Source organism: Populus euphratica, unplaced genomic scaffold (assembly GCF_000495115.2).
Source record: "Populus euphratica unplaced genomic scaffold, PopEup_1.0 scaffold2229.1, whole genome shotgun sequence".
Lineage (NCBI taxonomy): Eukaryota > Viridiplantae > Streptophyta > Magnoliopsida > Malpighiales > Salicaceae > Populus > Populus euphratica.
The window spans coordinates 2,427-7,790 of record NW_011502057.1 but is presented as its reverse complement, the minus strand read 5'-3'; the positions used below and the strand labels follow the sequence as shown (position 1 = coordinate 7,790).

At 34.9% G+C, this 5,364-nt stretch overlaps 1 long non-coding RNA gene across 1 annotated transcript in view; it reads left to right on the top strand.

The window, feature by feature from the left end:
• Window positions 1-553: 553 nt before the first annotated feature.
• LOC105118784 (uncharacterized) overlaps window positions 554-5,364 on the top strand; it is a 5,089-nt gene continuing 278 nt past the window's right edge. The window contains exon 1 of the long non-coding RNA XR_841022.1: window positions 554-585. This is a non-coding gene — a long non-coding RNA (uncharacterized LOC105118784). The remainder of the gene's footprint in view (window positions 586-5,364) is intronic.

The window sequence follows — 5,364 nt, the reverse complement described above, 5'->3', positions numbered from 1 at the left end:
TCCATCCAATAAAAAATTATAACACACACACACACACACACACACACACACACATATATATATATATGCACGGATAAACAAAAATTAAAGCATTGATATCAAATTGGAAAAAAAGAAAATATAAGAAAATTTTCTTTATGAAATTTAAATTACAGTTTGTTAACATATATAAATTTATTACAAATTATTTTTACTTAAACCAATTGAAAACTTCAAATATATGACGTAGAACAGCTTAATGAAGGAATCCTATATCGATTAGAATCCTAGTTCTACGAGGAAAAACACATTGGGAGCTAAGTAGTGTATTTTGTCTATGGTCCCTCTTTCCTTTATTTAACATAGACTCCTATATTGGGCTTCTTAGTGTATTTTGTCTATGGTCCCTCTTTCCTTTATTTAACATAGACTCCTATATTGGGCTTCTTAGTGTATTTTGTCTATGGTCCCTCTTTCCTTTATTTAACATAGACTCCTATATTGGGCTTCTTATTTTGCTAATGTTGTTACTTAAATTTAGGACTTTGATTTATATGCCTGGTAGAAATTTTTTTAATTTTCTTGTTTTGCTATTTATTTATGTAAGTAATTCTCTTATTAGAATTAGGATTGGTACCGTATAAATACAAGTATACCCTACTCTTTATAGTCATACTTGATTTTGAATAAGAATTTCTTTAAAAAACGTTACTCTGTTACTCATGGATTCGAGTATTTTATCATTACTCGTGGATTCAAACAAATTAAAAAAAAAAGGGTAGCGATCCTTTTTGTTGTTACTTTTCTGCTACGTTAGTTGGTATTATGACAAGTTTAACTTGTTCAGATGGCGAACATATGAAATGAACATGAGTTCCTACTAGGCTAACATCAGGAAATAACCAACGGCATAAAGGTGAGTTGGGTTGCAAGAATTATAGAGAAAGGATTGACCATGCTTGTTAATGTCATCCAATTCCACGTAGGCAGCTAGCCTATAAGGATGAACTAAGTGATGATAAGGAATATGTCAAACATATGTTTTGACACAATCGATAAGGACATCGCAATATGGGAAGGCGAGGACCATAAACTTTTCGAATGAAAATGGATTTGCCCAGTTTTAATGGTTAGCTTCAAATTAAAGGGTTTCTTAATTGGCTGACAATAATGGAGAGGTTCTTTGATTACATGGAAATCCTTAAGGATAAAAAAGTGAAGTTAGTTGCTTATAGATTAATGAGAGGAGCCTTTGCTTGATAGGAGCAACTGCAACTCACATGGATACAACAAAGAAAAGGAATGGTACAAACATGGTCAAAGATAAGATGACTTCTACGATCCAGGTATTTACCACCAGATTATGAGTATATATTGTTTCATCAATACCAGGATTATAGATAGAGAAACATAATAGTACAAGCATATATTAAGGAATTCCATAGGCTATCCTCATGTAATAACCTGTTAGAAATGGATGCTCAACAAGTCACTAGGTTTGTTGGGGGACTATGTTTAACTATACAAGATTAGGTTTCAATGCAAACCATTTATTCTTTAATTGAAGCCATTAATCTAACTATAAAGGCAGAGGCGCAACTTGATAATTTAAAGGTGATAGTTGTGATGGGAAATTCTTTTGATCTTACTTGTGCTACAATGGACAAAAGGAAATTCCCAATGAATCAACAATCACCAACCAGTACTACTAAAGGGCCAAACAATAACGGGACGCCAACAAAGACTGTAGGGGTTGTGCCACCAAAGGCACCTAAGGATCCCTATGCTCGACCAAATACAAATAAATGCTACAAATACGGGCAACCAGGACATCATTCCAATCAGTGTCCAAGACGCAGTATAGTAAACCTGATTGGACTATGATAAGAAATGGAACTGACGATAGAGGGGGTAGAGGATGAAACAACGTAAACCTATAAAGAGGATGAAATTGGAGGGGGGGGATGATAGAGAGTTACTATCACATTCCTTTATAGTTCAAAAACTTCTATTAGCATCAAAATAGACAGAAAAAACACAGCGGCATAACATATTTCAAACCAGGTGTGTTGTAAACTGAAAGTATGTGATTTTATTATTGATTGAGGCATTACTGAGAATATAGTATAAAAAAAAACATGGTATCAAAGCTAGGATTGAAAATGGAGAAACATTCATCACTATATCAAATTGGCTAGATTAGGTAAGGTGTAGAAGTAAAGGTTACTGAAATTTACCACATTCAATTCTTTATTGGAAAAAATTACCTAGACGAGGTTGCTAGTGACATTGTTAAAATGGATGTCTGCCATATAATTCTAGGCAAATCATGACAGTTTAATAGCGATGTCATATATAAGGTGCATGATAATGTATATATCTTTACAAAGGGAGGATATAAGGTCGTTTTGGGTCCCATAAGAGAGGAATTCTCTGCAATAGAACCAAAGGCTAGACAGAATCTAGTTTTTTGGTTAATAGGAGAAACTTTATGAAGGAGACCAAGGAGTCAAGTGAGATTTTTATAGTAATAGTGGGAAAAAGAATTCAAACCGAACCTCCCAACATCTCATAAGTGTTGCAACCTTTACTAGCAGAATTTCAAGAAATCATACCATTAGAATTACCAGATAGGCTGCCTATGCACAATATTCAAAACCAGATTGATTTAATTCTAGGGGCTAGTATGCTGAATCGACCATATTATCAGATGAGTTTGAAAGAGAATCAAATCCTACAAGAACAAGTGGAAGAATTGATAAAAAAAAAAGGGGCTGATTTAGGAGAGTATTAGCTCTTATGCGGTGCTAGCCTTGTTAGTACCAAAGAAAGATGGCAGTTGGCGAATGTGCATAGACAATCGGGCTAATAAGAAAATCACAGTTAAGTATTGATTTTCCATTCCTCGTCTAGAGGATATGCTAGACATGTTGTCAAGGTCCAAAATCTCCTTGAAAATTGATTATAGAGTGGGTACCATTAAATTCAAATTAGACCCAGGAATAAATGAAAAATTGCCTTCAAAACAAAAAAGGGTTTATATGAATGGTTAGTAATGCTATTTGGACTAACCAACACCTTGAGTACCTTTATGTGGCTAATGAATCAGGTACTTAAACCCTTTACTAGCAATCTTGTTGTAGTATACTTTGACAATATATTGATTTATAGCTAGAGTGAGTCCGACCATTTTTAGCACTTTATAAAAGTATTGATTGTGTTATAGCAGAATAAGTTGTATGTTAATTTGATGAAATCCAAATTCATGACCAGTAATTTATTATTTTTAGGTTTTGATGTAAGTATTAATGGAATTAAGGTCAATGAAGAAAAGATTCGAGTCATCTAGGAATGACCTACTCCAAAGAATATCACTGAGGCACGTAGCTTCCATAGACTTACAACATTCTACCAATAGCTTGTTAGAAATTTTAGCCAAATCATCGCACCAATTATTAAATGCATGAAGAAGGGGAAATACCATTAGGGAACCAAAGTAGAACAAAGCTTCATACTGATTAAAGAAAAGTTGTTTTCTGCCCTAGTTTTAGCACTGCTGGATTTTGATAAATTATTTGAAGTGGAGTGTGATGCGTCTATTATGGGCGTTAGTGTTGTCCTATCTCAAAAAGACAAACCTGTTGCATTTTACAGTGAGAAACTCAGTGAAGTTCGCTAGAAATGGTCTACCTATAAGCTTGAACTATAGGTTATGTTCCGAGCTTTAAAAGTTTGGGAGCACTTCTTAATATAAAGGGAGTTCATCCTTTTTAATGATCATCATACACTATAATTTATTAATAGCCAGAGTAGTATGAACCGGATGTATACATGTTAGGTGTCCTTCATACAATGGTTCACATTCACTCTATAACATAAGGCAAATCAGCTAAATAAGGTAGCTGATGCTCTAAGTTGAAAGGTATCCTTACTTGTCACAATGTGAGTAAAGGTTACAGGTTTTGACTGTCTTAAGGAATTATATGTGGGAGATAAGGATTTTGGCAATGTTTGGGTAAAATGTCAACAAGTACTCTCTCATAAAGGAATGCATAACTAAGAAGGGTATTTATTTCAAGGCAAACAATTGTGTATTCCCAAGAGCTCATTATGGGAGTAGGTAATCCACGAGCTACATGGTGGTGGCTTGGGTGGGCACTTGGGTCATGATAAAATAGTAGCCCTTATAAAAGAGAGGTATTATTGGCCCTAGTTGAAACGGGATATCGGTAGCCATGTTAAACGCTACCCCATGTGCTAAGCAGATAAAGGACAAACTCAAAACATAGGTCTATACATGCCCCTGCCCATTCTAATAGCTTCTTAAGAAGATCTTTCTGTGAACTTTGTTTTGGGACTCTCACGAACTCAGCATGGATTCGATTCTATCTTTGTGGTGGTGGACAAATACTCTAAAATGACTCACTTTATCGCATATAAAAAGACTTTTTGATATTGTGCATGTTGCTAACTTGTTCTTCAAAGAAGTTGTTTGTCTACACGAGGTCTCTAAGTCCATCACTTTAGATTGGGAAACTAATTTTTTAAGTCATTTTTGGAGGACTTTATGGCAGCAGTTTGACATATCCTTAAACTTCAACAGCACGAGCCATCTTTAAACTAATGGCCAAACAAAAGTGGTACATCGAACTCTTGGAAACTTAATCCACTACCTATTTAGGGAGAATCCTATACAATAGGATCTTACCTTGACACGGACTGAATTTGCTTATAATAGCATGCTAAACAAATCCACTAGAAAGACTCTATTCCAAGTTGCGTATTGTCAACCCCTAAGTCATGCCTTAGATTTGGTGCCTCTACTTAAACATCCTAATATAAGTATAACAGTAGAGCATATTGTTGACCGAATTAAAGCGATTCAGGATGAAGTTTGGAAGAATATAGAGGAATCTAATGCCAAGTACAAGGCAATAATAGAACATAAATAGTGAGCTAAAGTTTTTCAGGTAAGAGATCTTGTAATGGTGTATCTGCTTAAAGTATGAATGCCATTGGGAACGTATACCAAGCTGAGCGAAAAAAAAAAAACATGGTCCTTTCTAGATTTTACAAAAGATTAGTAATAACACATATATAGTGGACCTCCCTACAAACATGGTTATATCTCTCACCTACAAACATGGTTATATCTCTCACCTTCAATGTTGCTGACCTATTTGAATATCATCCTTTCGATGAATGTCCTTCTCACCTGACTAACTCGAGGGCACATTCTTTTGAAGTAAGGGAGGATAATGTAGGATAACTTAATGAAGGAATCCTAGACTAACTGAAATCCTAGTCCTGCAAGGAAGAACATACTGGGAGTCAAGCAGTGTATTCTGCCTATAGCCACTCTTACCCTTAGTTAACATAAACTCT